This window comes from Anguilla rostrata, chromosome 16 (assembly GCF_018555375.3).
Source record: "Anguilla rostrata isolate EN2019 chromosome 16, ASM1855537v3, whole genome shotgun sequence".
NCBI classification, from domain to species: domain Eukaryota; kingdom Metazoa; phylum Chordata; class Actinopteri; order Anguilliformes; family Anguillidae; genus Anguilla; species Anguilla rostrata.
The window spans coordinates 2142577-2164246 of NC_057948.1; the positions used below are offsets into that span (position 1 = coordinate 2142577).

General features: G+C 42.6%; 1 protein-coding gene and 1 pseudogene across 1 annotated transcript in view; both read left to right on the forward strand.

Annotated features, from left to right (window-relative positions):
* The window catches only part of LOC135242400 (protein NLRC3-like), a 1894071-nt gene that overhangs the window by 148843 nt on the left and 1723558 nt on the right, over nt 1-21670 (forward strand). The window lies entirely within an intron of this gene.
* The window catches only part of LOC135242431 (tripartite motif-containing protein 16-like), an 86400-nt pseudogene continuing 76730 nt past the window's right edge, over nt 12001-21670 (forward strand).

Genomic DNA, 21670 nt, shown 5'->3' on the forward strand with positions numbered 1-21670 from the left:
GTCACTCCTCTGCTGCGATCGCTTCACTGGCTACCGGTCGCTGCCAGGATCCGATTCAAAGCCCTGACCCTTGCCTACACTGCCGCCAACAGGACAGCCCCCATCTACTTGCAGGACATGACTCAATTCTATGTGCCTGCTCGACCACTCCGCTCTGCAGCAGCAGGGCGTCTTGTAACCCCTCCCCCCGCCCAAAGGGATCACAGAGCTTCTCCACCCTAGCTCCCCAGTGGTGGAACGAACTCCCCGTCCCTCTCCGAACCTCCCCCTCACTATCCATCTTCCGCCGTGGCCTGAAGACTCATCTCTTCAGACTATACCTAGAATAACCACCACCATGCTGTGTATATATATTAAAAAAAAAAAAAAAAAAAAAAAAAAAATACCCTTTTTTCCTTGTCACTTGTTACATGTTGCCCCATCCCTGCACTTCTTGGTAAATTGTATTTGTCCTAATACTCTAGCTTAATCTTCTGCCTAGTTTGGCTTTGCAGATGTTAGACCAGGATAGTGTTCATTGTTCTCAGCTAGAAATAGCTGTACAAAATAAGTAATTGTACCTTACTGAACCCGCGTTCAGCAGTTGTCTACGATCATGAAAATGCACTTCTTGTACGTCGCTTTGGATAAAAGCGTCTGCCAAATGAATGTAATGTAATGTAATGAAATCTCCTTTCAAATTGATTTCTTATTTCCTCCCATATGCCTACAAATTCATCATAGTCAAAATGTTGCAGTAGATCAGGGTTAGCAGTTGTGCAGGCTCTTAGATTGGGAAATTGAAGAAATTCTCTGTCGGGTATGAAGAGAGTGGTGATCTTGTGCTGGAAAGCAGTGACTGCTCTTAGCATGTTACCTGGGTGCTTCCCTTTTCCTTGGAGTTGGAGGTTAAGGGAATTCAGCTGGGATGTGATGTCAGTGAGGAGTGTCAGCTGTAATATCCAGTGTGGGTCCTCATGCTTTGGCTCAGCCCTCCCCTTGCTTGCAAGAAAATCAGGGATGTGAGGAAGTTGAGTACAGAATCGTTCAAGCACCCGGCCACGCGTTACCCATCTCACTTAGTTGTGCATCACCAGATCCCCGTACTCTGCCTCGTATTCCTCCAGAAGTGCACGGAATTCCCGGTGATGAAATGCCTTGGCCTTGATGAAGTTGATGACTCGCACAACGAGCTGCATCACATTCTTTAGCTCTTGGTTTTTAAGTTTTGACACCAGTGCCTCCTGATGAATTATACAATGAAAGGAGACAAACTTGGGAATGCTGTCTTCCATCAGTCCGATAAGTCCCTTCTCTCCTTCCCTCTCATGCTTGGAGCTCCGTCGGTGCACACCGACACAAGTTTCGACCAGTCAATTTGTTTCTCTGCAAAAAAGTTGCAGACTTTGCTTGAAAATCGTCCTCCACTCTGGTCTGTCCATGAAGTGGTAACAGATATAACAGCTCCTCCCGAAATTTGTTATTTTGAATAAAGCGAACCCACACACACAATTGCGCCATGTCGCTTAGATCCGTGCTCTCATCGAGTGCAATGCTGTAACATGGTGTCGCTGCAAGATCTGCAATTGGCTGTTCCTGGATATCTTTCCCAATAAACTCGATCCTCCTCATTAATGTTGAATCTGAAAGCTGCAGTGCATGTATTTGCTTTATCATTATTATTATTATTATTATTATTATTATTATTATTATTATTATTATTATTATGCACGGTACATTATCTCAGCTGAGGTCAAAAAGCATTGTTTAACAATTTCAGCATCCGTGAAAGCCTTTTTATGCCTAGCTAAAATCCATGCGATCTCCTAAGTGGCCTCGGTCGATTTCTCAGCAACAGAGACTGATCTAGCCATCATTTTTTGCTGCTCAGTCAGAGTCTGTGTCAACTGTTTAATTTTATTAGTCCTCAGGTTGCTACCTGGTGGGTACAAAATGTTGTACTTGGCGTGAAAAGCACTAAAGTGGCGTTCAAGGTTAGACCATTAACAATTGGCACTAGTCTTCTGGCAAATTAGGCAGAATGGAGTGGATTCGTATTGCACAAAGAAAAACTCATCAGTCCATGTATCCTGAAATTTTCGGTGTTCGTCCTGAATTGACCGCACCTTTTTCTTTGCTGGTGCAGCATCGGTGTCTTGGGCTTCTAGGCCAAACTGATCTGCGTTTCCCCCGTTCTTTCCTCACGTTGCTCTTTCTCCTCGGGCCTGTTTCTAACTCCGTCACCGTCAGCTAATGAATAATCACTTTTCTCGTTCTGCTTTTGTCTAATCATAAATCTGTCCAGTTTGAGTGGGCAGGGTCGAGACAATATTTGATATGACCTTATATCAAACGGCATTATGGAATATCGAATTTAGGCTTGCGTGCTAAACTTGCAAAACCATTCGCAAATGCAAAGCTACACACATAGGCTATACGACTACCCATGATCCCTCGCTGTTACGTAGCCTACGTTCTTTGACGTATCTTCAGTATGCTGCCATCTGCTGGATAATTCATTTCAATGTGCTAAAACAGGACATACACGGAACATATAGAAGTAAGTTATATCTATATTCTTATTGTTATCAGTATATATATGAGCTGCAAAACAAAGTCTCACGAGCCGCGTAATGAGTAACAATGTGTTACAGGAATAAGGTAGAAGGGTACAAGTGATAAGTGATCCTAGATTGGTAGTGCCCTGCAGAGAGTGCCCTGGGAGTGGTGGCAATGTAGCACAGTGGGTAAGGAACTGGGCTTGTAACTGAAAGGTCGCAGGTTCGATTCCTGGGTAGGACACTGCCGTTGTACCAAGGTACTTAACCTGAATTGCTTCAGTACATATCCAGCTGTATAAATGGATACAATGTAAAATGCTATGTGTAAGTTGATCTGGTTAGAGCATCTGCTAAATGCCTGTAATGTAATGTGATGTAATGAGTAGTGATAGTTAGTCCAGGTACAGACTGAAGAGATGCATTTTCAGACTACGGCAGAAGATGGGCAATGACTGAGTGGTTCGTAGAGGCACAGAGAGTTCATTCCAATACTGGGGAGCTAGTGTGGAGAAGATCTGCGGAGATTAACGTTTGTGCCTGAGGACATCAGGCTGATTCCTGATCACCTCTCCCCTGCACTCTCTAAGCCTGTACAGGGATTCTGAAGTTTCCTAGAGCCCAGAACAGGCTGAATGGTGTCTCATTGGGCACCGCCATCAAATATATCACAATCGCAACAAAATAAATTCAAAGGTATCAATAACAGGTGTTCCCACAGACCTTTGGAATACCTTGTTTCTCTACCTGTCATATGTAATACCAGAAGACCGGAAGATCTATATGTGAATAGATCACTTCCTTATCTTTCTGCTTCTAAAGTGAATCTACTATTAACTGTATTTTAGTTTGCAGTGCTGCGGGAAGTTTGTCACAGAAAACCAAAAGGAAATAATCAAAGTCACTGTCCACTCTGAAAAATGTGTGTTGCCTTTTACATCTTTACTTTTGGTGGTGGCCAAACACCCTACAGCACTGAAAACTGCCTCGCTCTCCACTCTGGAAGATGGCAGCTGCACTTCTGGGATGGGATGGGAGGGTTAAGCCCAGAGAACAAATTATTGAAAAGGTAGATGAGACCTTTGCCCCAATTCAGAGAACTTACAGCATAAGAAAAGGGGACATTTGGGTCAGAATTACATCTGTAGACCAGTCAGAGTTCAGTCCAGCAGGATGTTAAATTTTCATGTCCAAAATACTGCAGTTGGAGAGTGTAGCACAGACATCTTCCTCAGCATCATCAACCTTAAAATCCTCAATTTCACTCTTCATTACTGAACACTATCTTTGGCACATTTCCCATATTAGATACATGCTTCATGTATACCTAATATAATAATATAATAATAATAATAATAATAATAATAATAATAATAATAATAATAATAATAATAATAATAATAAATATAATCATAGTAATAATAATATTAACTCTTCTTTGCAGACTGAACAACTGTAAACTCACACAGAAGTGCTGTAATGTTGTGGCCTCAGCTCTCCAGTCATCAAACTCACCCCTGAGAGATCTGGACCTCAGCTACAATGACCTGGGAGATTCAGGAGTGGAGCTGCTCTGTGCTGGATTGAGGAGTCCAAACTGTAAACTACAGAGACTGGGGTGAGTAGTGCTGTGTACTGCGTGACCTTAACTAAATAGAATTTGTGATTATGGTTCTATTCAGTGAAATATTAAAAAGCTCTTTCTCTCTCAGTTTACTCCTCTGTCCACCAGCATTCTTTCTTTGCCCATATATACCTTACTCCTCTATCACAACAAGCAAATAAAAGCAGGATAAAACCTTTTGAGGGTTGCCAGGTGTGTGGTTCCTGAGCAGAATGTAAGGTTTCAGTGGAGTCTGTAGTATCAGGTCACAGGTGATGACTGGATGCTGAGTGTCTGATTGACATGGTAAAAGATTGACCACCTGCATAGTAAAATGTTTAAGGTCTGTCAAACATTGCAGTCTACATCCTTCTCCGTTATTCACTACCTGCTATGAACTCTAATGAAATCCATACATTTACCGCACTCTCTTTCACACGCTGACCTTTTGTTGAAGGTGAGTTTTACTCCTTCATCACACACCTGTGTGTGCTGCAGGATTGTGGTGTTTCTGAAAGGATTGTGAGTAAAATGGTATTTTATTCTGCTGGTAAAGCCGGGCATTAACTATTGGCCGGTTGGGTATGTGTGTACATCTTGGTGGGAGAGTGTCCATCTGAACAACATGTGAGCTGCTGTTTAGATGCAGTGTTACATTGTTTAGTTTAGTCACTCTTCTGTGGTTCCAGTCCCAAGTAATAGTCTGGATATTATACCACTGTAAGCAGGCATGCTGTGTGGAATAGCCTGATTCAGAGATCAATATTCTGGCTCTAGCTCCTATCATCTAAAGAATGATATCATCTGCCAGCAATAAAAGTTAGTGGCAGTAATCAGTTGTGCTGTTCTCATACAGCCACTAGATGGCGATGCAGTGTAATTCCAGTTGATGCCGTAGTTGCATTGCTGTAAGATCGTGCCAGATGAACTGAAGTGTAGCACAGCTCGTACACGACTCCGGCACTGCTTCAGCTGTTAGCAGGTACAATATTGCAGGTCTGACCAATAATATCATGACTGGTTAGATAAAACCTTCATGTTATTTTATATACTGGTGTATATATTTAAGTTGTCTGTGACAGTTAGCTGCTTAGTTCCTCTCTGGCTCCGCTAGCTAGGTTGGGTCATGAAGTAACGTTAAGGTAGGTTGGGCTGGCTAGCTAGCTAACTCGTGCCTTTGACTGTGTGAGTCAAAGCGAAAGCTGAACTTAGAACAAGGGCAACAAGTGTCAACTTGAGGGTCATGTTGTTTGATGTAAATGGTAAACAAATGATATTTGCAAAGTGTTAATAGTTATTATCAAATAATTGTGTTATGTAACTGTAGTTCTGTATTTTCAAAGAATGAACTAGCTGAGGTAACAGTTCAGAGCGAGCTGGCATCGCCATGGTAACCAGCCGACCCTCCTAACGACCACATTTTAAACAGCGTCGTCATGTTTACCATCACGTTACTTTGGCAGAGGTAAATAAGGAAGAGCGCAATTTTGTCTTGAATGCGGTTTCATTTCACCTTGCTGAATATTTTAAAATTAATGTCAAAAACCCTGACAGACTGTATAATTTGTTGAACTTAAATTGTTTGATAACCTGATGGTTACAATTTTAGGAAGAAAACATTATCGTGATGACAGTAATGTATTTAGCTAATGGGTTATACGAGTAGTTATACATTAACAGTTATATTTATCTATTCATAGTGATGAATCTTCTGCGTCTTTGAAATGTATAGATGTTTATGAACTGAAGAACATGTCAGGTGAGGTAAAGTGCACCACAAAAATGCTGTTTTTTGTGTTTGCAGATGAAATTAATATGTTTGCAAATCAGATAAGTTTGTCACATGGAAAGGGTTATTAGAGCCCAGTAATTGCCTTAGACTATTGTGGATTAGTCAGAATACTTCATGAAATTAATGTACACACCCCCCCCCCCCCCTCCCTGTTTTTGTGTGTACATCTCAGGAATGTGTAGGTACATGTATATCAACTGTCAAAGTGAACAGTGTCACAAAGAATTTGTGTGTGTGTTTGTGTGCGTGCGTGTTTGTGTGTGTGTGGTTTCTCCACAGGCTGGGTTGGTGTAATCTCACAGAGGGCTGCTGTGATGTTCTGGCCTCAGTCCTGCGTTCTCCTCACTCAGACCTGAGAGATCTGGAGCTCAGAGACAACGAGCTGCAGGATTCAGGAGTGAGAGCGCTCTCTGCTGGACTGGAGGACCCACACTGTAAACTGCATAGAATGGGGTGAGTACAAACACAAACCCCTTCAATAAATTAGGGCTACAATGTGAATAAATACAACACTGATGTCAATGTTTCTAATGTGAAAACAGACACTCCACAGAACTGAAACAGCATGTCCCTGTTCTTCCTCTTGGTAGAATTCGACTACACAAATGAATGAAGAAAATGAATTAGTCCTGTTTACTGAACTGTAGTGGGGTGTAAACTCAAATGTGTTTGATAATGACTCATTCCACATTCATGTTATTTTAGTTTAACACACACAGCCCTGTTAGTTTATATTATGTTACATTACATTTATTTGCCAGATGCTTTTATCCAAAGTGACGTACAATAAGTGCATACAAAAGGTAATTGGAACAACTACAAAACACAGGTCCGATAAGGTACAATACTTTGCACAGTTATTCATAGCCATGAACACATTAAGTCCAGTTCACACAGTGAACATTACTCTGACCTAACCTATGCTAAGTCAAACTAGGAGGCATTACAAGCAACGTCTAGACAATGATAAAGGGCGCAATAAGTGCTGGATAGAGGTACATGTAACATGAGTGGCACAGGAGGTACATGTGTAGAAATAGGGGGATTTAAGTGATAGAAATGATCTACAGAGTGGTGATAGTTAGTCCAGGTATAGTCTGAAGAGATGCATCTTCAGACCACTGCGGAAGATGGGTAGTGAGGGAGAGGTTCGTAGAGAAACAGGGAGTTTGTTCCACCACTGGACAGCTAGGGTGGAGAAGCTCCATGGTAGAGACAAGATTGAACTCTTTACCCGGGTGGCAGGGGGTGCAAAGCAGTGGTAAAGTGGGCGTATAGGATTTAATCATGTGCTGTAAGTAGACGGGGGCCGTCCTGTTGGCTGCAGTGTAGGTGAGGGTCAGGACTTTGATCCTGCAGTGACTGGTAGCCAGTGGAGTGACCTCAGCAGGGGAGAACTTGGGAAGGTTGAAGGCTATTAATGTGTGTAAGGTGTGTAACACACTGCTATGTGTTTGACACACAGCCCTGTTAGTTTATATTAATGTGTGTAAGGTGTGTAACACACTGCTATGTGTTTGACACACAGCCCTGTTAGTTTATATTAATGTGTGTAAGGTGTGTAACACACTGCTATGTGTTTGACACACACAGCCCTGTTAGTTTATATTAATGTGCTGTAAGGTGTGTAACACACTGCTATGTGTTTGACACACACAGCCCTGTTAGTTTATATTAATGTGTGTAAGGTGTGTAACACACTGCTATGTGTTTGACACACAGCCATGCTATTTTATATTAATGTTTGTAAGGTGTGTAACACACTGCTATGTGTTTGACACACACAGCCCTGTTAGTTTATATTAATGTTTGTAAGGTGTGTAACACACTGCTATGTGCTTGACACACAGCCCTGTTAGTTTATATTAATGTGTGTAAGGTGTGTAACACACTGCTATGTGTTTGACACACACAGCCCTGTTAGTTTATATTAATGTGCTGTAAGGTGTGTAACACACTGCTGTGTTTGACACACAGCCCTGTTAGTTTATATTAATGTGTGTAAGGTGTGTAACACACTGCTATGTGTTTGACACACACTGCCCTGTTAGTTTATATTAATGTGTGTAAGGTGTGTAACACACTGCTATGTGTTTGACACACAGCCCTGTTAGTTTATATTAATGTGTGTAAGGTGAGTAACACACTGCTATGTGTCTAACACACGCAGCTCTGTTAGTTTATATTAATGTGTGTAAGGTGTGTAACACACTGCTATGTGTCTAACACACACAGCCCTGTTAGTTTATATTAATGTGTGTAAGGTGTGTAACACTGCTATGTGTCTAACACACGCAGCTCTGTTAGTTTATATTAATGTGTGTAAGGTGTGTAACACACTGCTATGTGTTTGACACACACAGCCCTGCTAGTTTATATTAATGTGCTGTAAGGTGTGTAACACACTGCTATGTGTTTGACACACACAGCCCTGTTAGTTTATATTAATGTGTGTAAGGTGAGTAACACACTGCTTTGTGTCTAACACACGCAGCTCTGTTAGTTTATAGTAATGTGTGTAAGGTGTGTAACACACTGCTATGTGTCTAACACACAGCCCTGTTAGTTTATATTTCATAAAAAATACGTTTTCAACGTACAAAAAAGTTACTCAAAAGTATTGATATCAAAATGACGCCAAGTTTCAGTACTACAAACAATATAGGCTATAATATTGCCTCACCGATATTACATAAGATGTATTTCAAAGCAATGCTACCCAATATTTCCTCAATTCTTTCAAGTCACTTGGCCCTGTGTGTATAAGCATGCAGTACATGGACAGGCCAAACATATGTGTGGATGGCTCTCTCACAGTCATGATTGATTGAATAGGCGTGTATCCATGGGGATAGAGAAGTTCTCTATGTATGTATGTACAATATGTATTTTACATGCAGTATTTATTGTACATAGCAAATATACAATAACTTGCACATGTACTGAAATTCAGTTCAGAAGCAAGTATAAACATGTTTTCTGGAGAAATATGCTTCCTGTAGTTACTCAGCAGCAGTTTTGTACATTAATTTCAATGTGTTCCATGAGGCAATTCGAAATATTTGACTCTTTGATCTGACACAAAGTTTGCATGACATTGTAAAATGGTAAGATTACAAAACACAGGGCCAAGTGACTTGAAAGAATTGAGGAAATATTGGGTAGCATTGCTTTGAAATACATCTTATGTAATTTCGGTGAGGCAAGATAGCCTATATTGTTTGTAGTACCGTAACTTGGCGTCATTTTGATATCAATACTTTTGAGTAACTTGGCATTTTTGTACGTTGAAAACGTGTTTTTTATGAGATATCATTTCTTTTTGCAAAGCGTTTTATTATGAGAGTGAGAAATGCGAAGTGACCCTGTAAGAAACGGTTGTGGATTATGGCTATCGTTGTGTGAATCTGTACAGTCTGATGAGCGTGTACCGTTCAGCAGTTTCGGTTTGCTATATATGTAAAAACAGTGGCTGTGAGAAAGGATGCAGTGACGTAAGCGTAAACGCATTAGAAACGCAGATGAAATATGGCCAGTGTATGTACTCACGGATTTGACGTCCATCCAACAAGCCTTGACTGACAAAAGAATCAGCAAGCCCGTAGAATTATAACTCCCTAGGTCGCAACTTGTGTAGCCTTCTGTTCTGCTCCGTTGTCTGTTATTTCGTGGAGATGCACTTTTAGTGTTTGTAAGGTTTATCCTTCTGTCCTGCTCCATTGTCTGTTATTTCGGGGAGATGCACTTTTAGTGTTTGTAAGGTTTATAAGGCATTTTGATAGGCTTATCTGCAGGTAGGAATCCTCTTCGTTCTTTTGCTAAACTAGAACCGGAAAACATGATAGTGGAAAATAGGAGCAGACGCATATGTCACAGCAGGCTCTGCATATGAGGAAATAACAACAGTGTGAGAGAAATTAGGATGAAATGCCGAAATTCCGTAGTTGAAACAATATGTTTTTAGCAGGATGGGCATGTAGGTGAAGGTTGACATGATCACGGAGTATAGTGCGAAGTAAATGGAGTGACCACGAGCGAGCTTGTATTCCTTATCGAACGGTATATATGACAGTCGCTATAAAGCGCCAGCTATTGAAGTGGAGGGTTAAGTAACATGTGAAATGTATTGCAGTGCTGTGTTTTTTTCATGTTCGGTACTAGTAGTTATAATTATGAGTGAATCATGTTTTTAAATGTAATGTTTTAATGGGGAGTTGCAGAACGGACATACGTAGTAATTGTTTGTATGTGGCTAGATAGAGAACAGGGCGAGGTAACATGAATGTAGAAACGTGGCGTTTGCTGCTAAGAAGGTTTTGTACAGTAGCCAAGTGAAGAAATGTAGTTAGTAGAAATGGCACAGCTGTGAACTGGTGTAACTTTTTAATAAAAGGAATACATTTGCCCTCATGAAATGCATACGGGTGGCCATGAGTGAGTTTTGGTTTAAGCAAATATAAGCGTAAGAGAACGTTATTAGTGAGGGTAAAAGCAGGTTAAAGAGACGTGTCTCTATCTGGGCTTGAACCTAGGACCCCGTGTTCCCAAGACTGTAACCTTACCCACTAGGCCACAAGCAGATTAGCTATTTAACCTTGAAATGTTTCAGAGTAAGAAGGTATGGGTATTTTGCCTGTGTATGCGAGTTTTTGATTGGGTGGTGAACTGGTGTAACTTTTTAAATAAAAGGAATACATTTGCCGTCATGAAATGCATATGGGTGGCCGTGAGCGAGTTTTGGTAAAGAAAATATAAAAGCGTAAGAAAACGTTAGTGTAAAAGAGGGAATTATCTGCCTGAGGGCGAGGCGGTATTCAATCCTTCAACCGGAGGTTTACCAGTCTGTGACTTGGTTAGTGCAGCACCATGACATAGCTATGCAATGCGTTAAATATCATTAGCAAACCTGTCCGTGGATTTAAAGAACACAGGCCATTAAGCACAGAAGAGCTCCCGTTGAATCCATATGGCTTTGCAATATTGTAGCCGGTTAATAACTGAACGTGCAGACGGTACGTCATAATTCAGTGTATACGTTCGGTTAACGGCGGGTAGATATGGTGCAAAAGCAATAATTGAGAAGTAGTAGACGATTATTAAAAGCAGGTTAAAGAAACGCGTTCCTAGCTGGGCTTGAACCGCCGACCCTGTGTTCCAAAGACTGTAACCTTACCCACTAGGCCACAGATGGACTAGCTGTTTATATTGAAAGTGTTTCAGAGTAAAAAGGTATGGGTATTTTGCATGTGTATGCAAGTTTTTCATTGGGTCGTGTAGGTGAAGATTTGGCGGGTGTCGGTAAAATGTCCAATGGGGAGACATGTTATTAGTGGGATAGGCGGCAGGAAAAATAAGAATGAGAAGAAGAACGAGAAGAAGAAGAAGAAGAAAGAGAAGAAGAAGAAGGAGAAAATGCAAAATCCCCTTAGTTTGGGGCTTTATTGTGTGGACATGTGAAGTTGTTTATGAAATCTGTCTGTTGAAATGGGGTCAGAATGTACAGAATTTAATGTTTTTAAGGGCTGAGTGTCTGTGGCTGTTGTGGTTATTTCTGTGGGGAACCCTGAAAAGTGCCAAACTCTCGGTGCTGTATAGGTATGGGGGCATGCCCCCGCCAAGGCGTAACTTGGCGGGATGGCATACCTGCCATCCCAATGTGGCATGCCCCCGCCAAGGCGTAACCTGCCATCCCAATTAATGTGTGTAAGGTGAGTAACACACTGCTATGTGTCTAACACACACAACCCTGTTAGTTTATATTAATGTGTGTAAGGTGTGTAACACACTGCTATGAGTTTTACACACATAAACCTGTTAGTTTATATTAATGTGTGTAAGGTGTGTAACACACTACTATGTGTTTCACACACACAGCCCTGTTAGTTTAACACTGCTATGTGTCTAATATTCACAGCCCTGTTAGTTTATATTAATGTGTGTAAGGTGTGTAACACACTGCTATGGGTCTAACACGCACAGCCCTGTTAGTTTATATTGATGTGTGTAAGGTGTGTGTGTCCTCTCTACAGGCTGTCAGGCTGTAGAGTCACACAGAGAGGCTGTGATTCTCTGGCTTCAGCTCTGTGTTCAAACCCCTCACACCTGCGAGAGCTGGACCTGAGATACAATCACCCAGGAGTCTCAGGAGTGAGAGCGCTGTCTGCTGCTAAACTGGACACACTCACACTGCTGTAAGTACAGACAGTTTCCACACTGCACCTCACACACACACACGCACACACGCGCACAAACAGAGTTGGGGGGGGGGGGGCATGGAGGGCACTGTTCACACCAGCATTACTCAAGAGAGTTGGGGATCTCCTGAGGAGGGTGCAGCAGGGGATCACTGCAGTAAATAAGATGTGGTTGTTGTAGTTAGGGGTTTGATCAGGGACACAGTGATGGTGGAGTTTCAGTATTACAAAGCAATGGAGAACCTGAGTGTGTTTCAGAGTGTGTATAAGAGTGTTTTATGTTCAGTGGAGGGAGGGGAGCTATTTTTGCACATGGAATAGGGTGAGGGAATGGAATAAGTTTCCTGTGACAGATTTGTGTATTTTTCATATGATCTTGGTTTTGTGTTTTATTGTGTCTTTGTTTTTATTCATGTGGTGTCATTGGTGTGTTAAGAGTGGAAATAAAGGATGGTTAAAATTCTAAATTCCGTTCTGCTGTTCTTACAGTGTGGACCATGGAGGAGAGAATAGGACCAAACCAGGACCCAGGAGATGTGAGTGTGTATCGACACAGAACACTTTCCATGGGTACACACTCTGCTGTGTGTGTGTGTGTATGTGTGTGAGAGAGAGAGACTTCTCTCTTACACACATGAACACACAAACAGAAGCACACATGTACACAAACACACACACAGAGATACTATCACAGCTCTCTCTCTCACACACATAATGAGGTGAATTTTAATAATGATAATTGATCTCATTAATGTCTCTGGTGTGCAGACGGCTGTCAGCTCACACTGGATCCAAACACAGCGCACAGAGGGCTGTCTCTGTCTGAGGGGAATAGGAAGGTCACACACACACCGGGGAGAAAGGAGCCATATCCTGATCATCCTGAGAGATTTGAGTACATGCGCCAGGTTGTGTGCAGAGAGAGTGTGTGTGAGCGCTGTTACTGGGAGGCTGAGTTCAGTGTGTCTGAGGTGGGAGTGGTTTATATAGCAGTGACATATAAAGGAATCAGCAGGAAAGGAAAGGGTTCTGACTGTATGTTTGGATACAATAAAAACTCCTGGAATCTGAAGTGCATTAAACTCAGTGACTCTGATGAACTCAGTTACTCTGTCTGGCACAATGAGAACCAAACACGCATACCTGTCCCCACCTCCCCCTACCGCAGAGCAGGAGTGTGTGATGATGTTGATGGTAGAGGAGTGTGTGTGTACAGGGTAGGAGTGTGTGTGAACTGTCCGGCCGGCACTCTGTCCTTCTACAGCGTCTCTGACTCTGACACACTGACCCTCCTGCACAGATTCCACACACACTTCACTCAAGACACACCCCTCTGTGCTGGATTTACAGTGTGTAGATCCTCAGTGTCCCTCTGCTAACTGGAGTAGAGACACACACACACACACAAACATGCACGTGCACACACACACGCATACACACACACACACGTGCGCATACACACTCGCATGCATGCACGCACGCACAAACACACACACACTCACATACACACACACACCCTTTCTCTCTCACACTCATGCACACGCACTCACAAATACACACGCTGATGTACACTCATGCACACGCACTCACACACCCGTGCACGCACACACTTGTGCACACAAATTCACCCTCTCTCTCTCTCACACACACACACTCACATCCACACACATTCACACAAACGCACGCACACACACACAAATTCATGCACTCACGCACACACACATACATGCGTGCAGAGCCACAAACACGTGTCAACACACACACTCCTCAGTGTCCCTCTGCTAACTGGAGTAGAGACACACACGCATACGCGCACACACAAACATGCACACACACACATGCGCATACACACTCGAATGCATGCACACACACACACACACATATATATACACACACACACTCAATCACACACTCACACACATATATCAACACAAACACTCATATACACCTAGACCCTCACACAGCCACACCTACACACACACACATATACACACACTCATACACACACACACTTATATACACACACACTCATGTACACATTCACACACACATACACTCAATCACGCACTCACATATATATATATATATATATATATATATATATATATATATATATACACACTCATATGCACCTAGACCCACACACACGCACTCACACACACACACACCCTCTCTCTCTCACATACACTCCATCACACACACACACACACGCATACTCTCACACACGCATACTCTCACATCACCATTTACATTAATAATATTGTTTCCCCACTAAATGATTGTCAAGTCCATCTATACGCAGATGATACTATTGTATATTGTATTGCTGATTCTGCTCAGCTTGCCATTGAGAAACTGCAGCTTGCTTTTAATGCCCTTCAGGAGGCTCTTGTTAAGCTTAAGCTGGTTCTTAATGCAAGCAAAACAAAATTCATGTTGTTTACTAGGGCCAGAAGCACTGATTATGATAGCATATTTATATCCACTGCAAATAGTTCTAAAATTGAGAGAGTTTCTGAATATAAATATCTTGGCATCTGGCTTGATGAGAAATTCTCATTTAAATTCCATATAGATAATCTTGTCAGCAAACTGAGACAAAAAATTGGCTTCCTTTATAGAAACAGATCTTGCTTCCCTATGATCAGTAGAAAAAGAATTGTTGAAGCAGTTTTCCTTTCAGTATTAGACTATGGTGACATTATTTATAGAATTGCTGCTCCTTCTTCCCTTAAGCGCTTGGACACAGTCTATCACTCTGCCCTCAGATTTATTACTGGCGATAGTTATGGTACCCACCACTGTGTCCTCTATGCCAAGGTGGGTCTGTCTTCTCTGGCAGTGAGGCGTGATAAACACTGGTTTTTGTTTATCTTTAAGGCCATTGTCGGAATGCTTCCACCTTATATTACAAGGTTGTTAGAGTGGCGCTCTGGACCCTATCAAACCCGATCAAATGGCTTGCTTATGCTTAAGGTCCCTCGGGCTCGATCAGAAATTGGGAAGTCAGCATTCCATTTTAGTGCCCCATCCTCCTGGAATGAGCTCCAACAATTGCTGAAAATCAGCTCTCTACCTACTTATGGGCAGTTTAGATCGCTGGTTTTGAACATTCCTGTCTCTGAGTGCATCTGTTTTTGATCGTATCTGTGCTGATTTTATTTATTTTATTATTTTATTTTATTTTTATTTTTTATCATATTTTACTGTATTTTATTACTGTTATTTTATTATTTACTATGTTAGTTGCTGTTGCTATATTCTATGATCTTTTATTACACCTATTGTGTTTTAATTGTGTTTGTAATCTCGGCTACATTGAAAATGAGGGCCTGGCCCTCAATTGTACCTCCGAGAATTTAAATAAAGGTTCTGACACACCCTTTCTCTCTCAGTCATGCACACGCACTCACACACCTACGCACGCACACTCTCTCACACCCAGTCACTCACACACACCTACACACAGACACACAATCTCACGCACACACACATACACGCGCATGCAAACAACACACGCTCATACCCATATGCACACACACACACTCTTTCTCTCACTCACACACTCACATACAGTATACAGACACACACATTCGCAAACGCATGCGCACACACACACACTCATGCACAAACAGAAACATGTGTCAACACACACACACATTCTCATTCCCATACGCACGCACACACAAGTATAAACACACACATTCTATTACCTATACGCACACACACACATACTCATGCACTCACACATGCACACACATGCATACACATACATGCGTGCACACACCATATACACATGTATACACAAACATTCTCATATCCATACATACACACACACATGTATAAACACACACACATTCACAAAGGCACTCTCACGCACACACACATACACATACATACGCTCGTTCTCTTGCGCGCGGTCGCACACTCAAATACACAGTCTCACACACATTCACACAAACGCACGCACACACACTTTCTCTTACCCATACACACATGCACCTGTGTGCACACATACTCATGCACTCAATCATACTTACACATGCACACACACATACATATTCTCTTACCGATTCACACACGCAACCCGGGCACACACACACACACGCATACTCACGCACTCACACACATGTTCACATCAACAGTCACTCCCACAAACGTACGCATGCACACACACTCACAAATACACACACACAGAAACACACTCTCACCCAATCACACACACACACACGTCGACACACTTGCAGCCTTCCTTGACCAATGCCTTACCACTGCAATTTCAGCTGTGCCGAATATTAACCTCAGTACAGCTTAAACCCTGTACATAAGAGTATGATCTTTCAGCATGTTCAGGTTAAGCACTCGCTGTCTAAATAAGATTTTTTTTTTTTTTTACATTTTAATACATTTATATTGCAAATGTTCAAGGTGTGTTTATGTACTTTTGCTTATTAAAACATTAATATACCATTGAGAGTAATAATGCCAAAAGATGGCAGAGTAAAATGATTTGAAGTAATAATTCTGTCTCCTGTATCTGCATCTTTTTTAAAAGAAGCCAGTGGCAAACTCCTCCACTTAAATGTGCACAAGAGTTCCAATGTGCAAATTTCTGTGGGCAAATGCAGCTGATAGGGAGAATGCAGAATGATCACTGCAGTGTACTTATTTTATTTCATTACTGTAAACAACTGTAATCCAATGATGAGATTCCTTATTTATTCTGTTTTTTTTGCTTTAATTTTCTGTATTTTCAGACAATAATATGCAATGATTAAACCTGAATTATAAAAATTTGAAATGCTGTTCTGATTTATTATTGTGTGATGTATTAAACTCCTGTGACACAGTAGTACTTATTTCATATTCTGTATGGGATTATCTTTGGGCTCAATATGAGTAGATAAGCATGGGGCTAAAATATACAATTGAAGCAATGACATTCATCTACAGTAGTGGAAATAAAATCCGTTATGAGAAAAGTTGTGTAGTGCCTGATGAATGCTTGCTTCTGTTACTGTAGTGTAACCACAACTCAATACATTTTGAAATGACACTGCTTGTCTATTGAGCTGGTATGTTTATGTTACCTCTCAAATAAATGGTTTTCCTGTAGGTTTGAACCTGGATCTGCTGCACATCAGTTGAATGGATTAGACCACTAAGCCAAAATCAGGGCAGAAGTGTGGTTTGCATGACATCCAGTCTCTTGAGATGTTCCTGAGACCCTACAGTTTTTCTCATTTTTTCAGATGCATTTCTAATATGTGCAGTCACACATTACAAATGCATTACAGTGTGTTATGATTGCTTTGGCTCAATGTGGAAAACTCAACTGACTGGCAAAATTCTTACCCTAAGACACTAATTGCAGTACCTACCAACAAAGTGCACAACTCTAAATCACACTCAGTTTTCACAATACGGTCGTCTCGTATTGATGCAGTGTTCCAATGCGTATTGCTAGACATGCAGATTGTGAAATGAAGTCAAGATGTTTGCAGTCCTGTCTCGTCACTCACACAGGTGAGTCGCATTGCAGCATGATTGGTAATCCAAACATAAAAGGCTGTTTTACAGCACTACGTTCAGCAGTGTCTGACAACATGGAGCAGCCCAATGCAGTTGGTACTGATGGACGGGTCGTGGTTGTGGCTGAGGTTGTGGTCAAGCAGGTAGAAGATATACCGCTGTATTGAATGAATTTAGAGCCACAGTGATTGACGATGTTGTAAATCCAGGCATAACAATGGGAGAAGCTGGAAGGATTGTACAGCCAAACTTTAAAAGGTGGCCCCAACAGTGGCCCCTAATATAAGTTTTTGGACTGAACATTGATTATTCAATGCAAAATGTGATACTGTAATTACATTACAGGAATGTTGTGTTGCTGTCATTTTATATTATTACAATATTACAGTGGGATATTACAGAATTACAATACTGATATGAATATGATGCACATAAATTGCCTTGTTTTTGCGCATAGAGTACATACTGTAAAGCATTGGTCTGTTTATACTGTCCCAGTAATGCTGTTGTGTCTTTATTTCAGAGATTGATGGCGACTGATGCTGTCAGAGCTCCTATGTCATAGATTTTATGTTTTGGACACACAGTCTTGATTCGTATCCTTCTTGTGTCGTGCACTGGGCGAGAGGCATGAATACACCCTGGAAAGGCCGCAAATCTATGGCAGGGCATTACATTGCATTACATTTATTTAGCAGACTCTTTCATCCAAAGCGATGTACAAAAGTGCATATCATGGTCATCGGAACAACTACAAAACACAGGTTTGATAAGGTACAATACTCATTTCGTGCAGTGCAAGTAAACAGTTCAGTTCATGCAGTGAGCATTATTATGACCCAGCTTATGCTAAGTCAAACTAGGGGGAAGAACAAGCTACAATATTAGGACAAAAATACAAATTACAAAAAGTGCTGGAATGGGGGTACATATAACATGAGTGCCATGAAAAGGGGGATTTAAAGTGAAATGATTTACAGAGTGGTGGCAGTTAGTCCAGGTATAGTCTGAAGAGATGTATCTTCAGACCACGGCGGAAGATGGGTAGTGAGGGAGAGGTCTGAAGAGGGACAGGGAGTTCATTTCACCACTGGGGAGCTAGGGTGGAGAAGCTCCGTGATCCCTTTACTCGAGTGGGAGGGGGTGCAGGGCGCCCTGCTGCTACAGAGCGGAGTGGTCAAGCAGGCGTATAGGATCAGATCGAGTCCTGTAAGTAGACAGGGGCTGTCCTGCTGGCTGCAGTGTAGGCGAGGGTCAGGACTTAGTACCTGATCCTGGCAGCGACCGGTAGCCAGTGGAGTGACCTCAGCAGAGGAGTGACGTGGGAGAATTTGGGAAGGTTGAAGATGAGTCGGACAGCAGCATTCTGAATCATCTGTAGTGGATGTATGGAACAAGCTGGCGGGCTTGCAAGGAAGGAGTTACAGTAGTCAAGGCGGGAGGTCACCATAGCCTGGACAAGCAGCTGGGCGGAGTGCGTAGTCAGGTATGATCGAATCCTTCTGATGTTGTACAGGAGGAATCTGCAGGACCGTGATGTTGCCTTGATGTGCTCCTTGAGGTCCAGCTGGTCATCCAGGACCACCCCCAGGCTCTTTGCAGAGTGAGAGGCAGTCACTGTGGTGCCATCAACTGTGATTGAGAGTTCACCTAGTAGGGAGGTCTTGTATGGGAAGAACAGCAGCTCAGTTTTGTTGAGTGCAGCAGGGCTCAGTTTGTGGGTGTGGTTCGGGGCAGTCTGAGCCCCGGACCACGCCTACTGGTTAAGTAGGCACATGCACCTGGAGTGCGTCAGTAATTAATCCAGGTATTTAAAGTGTGCTTTCTTCCCAGTAGGTGTCTCTGACCGAGGAAAACGCGAGCCGAGAGAGAGACTAGAAAGTGTCATAGTTTCATTATTTTGTTTTTGTTATTTTAGTATGTTGTGTTTCATTATTATTTTTACCCCGATCCCGTGAGGGTGAAGGGCGAAGCTGTTTTGTTGTTTTGTAATAGACTGGATTCTCTCTCTCTCTCTAAAAGTATGTAAATAAAGGCCGGAATATTTCCGGATTCACCTATCTCCCTGTGTCAAACTCTCCTGTTCAGAAAGGGGTGTGTCGCAGTGTGTGACATTGAGGCTGAGCTTCAGGTGGTGGCTGGCCATCCAGGTTGAGATGTCAGCCAGGCAGGAAGATATTTTATCATTAACCTGTGAGGTAGAGGGGGGGAAAGAGAAGAAGAGTTGCGTGTTGTCTGCATATCAGTGATAGGAGAAGCCATGTGAATTAATAACTGAACCAAGAGATTTGTTGTAAATGGAGAACAGCAGAGGAGCCAGTACAGATCCCTGTGGTACTCCTATAACAAGGATAAGCAGAGGCAGACCCCATCCAGGTGGCCTGGTAGGACCTATCTGCAAGATAGGAAGCAAACCAAGACAGGGCAGTCCCAGAAATGGAGCATCGCGTAGTTCTGGCAGGTCACGAGAGTCAAGCGCTCCGGCCGAATCAGCTGATGGCTCAGCTGAGTGATGTTCGCCTATCACAGTACATTCACTAACAGGGCGGTCTACTTAAACAGCCTCCCTCTACTCATTCGGCTGCTCCTCCTGCATGCAAGCGCTGCACGTTGCTTCGTAAATCGGCGCTTCTTCCTGCAATCCAGCTAGCCTACGGCACGTTGCCAGTCTAAACCAAGTCTACTTGCTACATGTTAGCTGCTAGTCTAAGCTCACAGCCTAGGCACTATGAAGAAGTCTCGCTATTCATGTGCATTGCTCCTTACCTCTAAGCTCCAGCTGCAGCATGCAGGCGATCCATTTCGGGGCCAGCCACGCAAAGCGTTGTCTAAAGCGGCTTATTCCAAATATTGAGGATACCGGTGCACTGTCCTCACTGCTAACTGGCCAGGGAGCTTCATTCAAGGAGCGCTGCTTTGCGGCGACGCCGCCCCTCCGTGGAGGACGCCATGTTCAAGCCTGGAAGCTGCTGCCACGTCCATATCTGCTAGCTGCAGATTTTTGCCGGGTAATGTCATCAACCTTATTTAAATTCTGCTGAGCTCTGAGTCTAGCGTAAGTGCATAATATACAGTGTTGCCAAATATTTCTATAGAAAGTAGCTATGGCCTCCTCTAAAAGTCGCTAAATTAACAACACCGAATATACACGTTCGATTGCGGGGGCGTCTCACAGAGGGGCTGGTTCCACGAATATCGCAAGTCTTTCGCTAAAAGCGGAAACGTTCCAACATATGCGGGCACAAGTTAATGGCATGCTTATTGTCGAGTTTCTCACCACCAGAGTCAAAGCTAGATGCGTCACTGCTAAAGAATTCCTGGCGTGAATGTTTTCGGCTACCTTCCTGAACGCAGTAGAATTGGGTCGTACGCTACATCCTCTACTTGATCAGAGCGGGGTCTTCCAATCAACCGTTTTACGCGAATTTGGGGTTCGTGCACGTAAATCTAAGCGGAAATGTCTGAATTGAGAACGCCAAAGTTCTCACGCTTGGCTGAGATGGGAAAAGTAGGCGTATCGATAAAGAATCTTTTGTTCATTACGAACGGCTGACGGATTAAGGACAGTCGCTAACACGCAGCTACTAGATAGCCCCATGCCTACTTCCTGGTGTAAACAGTTATTCCGAAAAAATTGGGCTGCGAGATCGCAGTTAAACTCTGGCTGTTATAGGTTTGGCAGATTGAACATGGGCGGCAGGGCGTGTTGCAAAGAGCTGAGATGTCTAAATTGTTCAAAGCTGCATTCTACCCTTCGCTGAATCGCTACACTACAAGGAGTGTTGGACTGTTACCGGCAAGTAGGCTACAGCCAATGTTGTAAATGCAAACCAGCTTCGGCTTCAACTTTCGGTTTCTGAAAGTTGTTCTCCACTGATTCACGATTCGCGCTTAAAAAGCCGGTTCCCTATCAGGACCCAATCATCGCGACAGAAAAAATAAAAACATTAAATTCATATTGGTGTTAAATCTGCGAGGATACAATTTGGTTGGCTATCTAATTTAGCTGTCA